Source organism: Meles meles, chromosome 10 (genome assembly GCF_922984935.1).
Source record: "Meles meles chromosome 10, mMelMel3.1 paternal haplotype, whole genome shotgun sequence".
In the NCBI taxonomy this organism is placed as follows: Eukaryota; Metazoa; Chordata; class Mammalia; order Carnivora; family Mustelidae; genus Meles; species Meles meles.
The window spans coordinates 27,975,778-27,976,413 of NC_060075.1; the positions used below are offsets into that span (position 1 = coordinate 27,975,778).

General features: G+C 35.7%; 1 pseudogene; it reads right to left on the reverse strand.

Moving 5' to 3' along the window:
* Positions 1–206: 206 nt before the first annotated feature.
* On the reverse strand, positions 207–398 carry LOC123952339 (annotated as a pseudogene).
* Positions 399–636: the final 238 nt, after the last annotated feature.

Consider the following 636-nt stretch of genomic DNA (forward strand, 5'->3'; position numbering starts at 1 on the left):
AAAAGTTTCTCAGCAGCACTTTTCAGGGGAGTGTTAACAGTGAAGAATTTATTTATCCAGGACAATTCTTAAACTTAGGACAGTTGTCACTAATGTAATGGCATTTCAATTTAAGCAACAGAAAACTTGCTTTCTACAGATTATTGTTCTTTCATATAAAAATATATTAAAATGCACATCAGAGAGGACTAAGTTAAAGCTTGATTACTCAATGAATATTTCACAAAAAGATTTTTCTCCAATCCACTGCTTTAAGAAATGTCCTTATTTTTCAGCCAAAGAGGTCTCAACTAATTGCACCATTTACCTAGGTTATAGCTATACCTGTAGACTTCAATTAGCAATAATCGCGCCTCGGATAAACCTCATTGGCTACGATACTGCCACTGCGCAAAGCTTATACCTGTAGACTTCTACGTTCAGTAGACTATTATATTAAAAGCAAGTTTTGTATTTATTTATTTATAACCTAATTTCTATAGACATATGGGGAAATATACTTAAAAAATTTTTTTAAAGATTTTATTTTTTCAACAGAGAGAGATCACAAGTAGGCAGAGAGGCAGACAGAGAGAGAGAGGAGGAAGCAGGCTCCCTGCCAAGGAGAGAGCCCGATGTGGGGCTCGATCCCAGGAC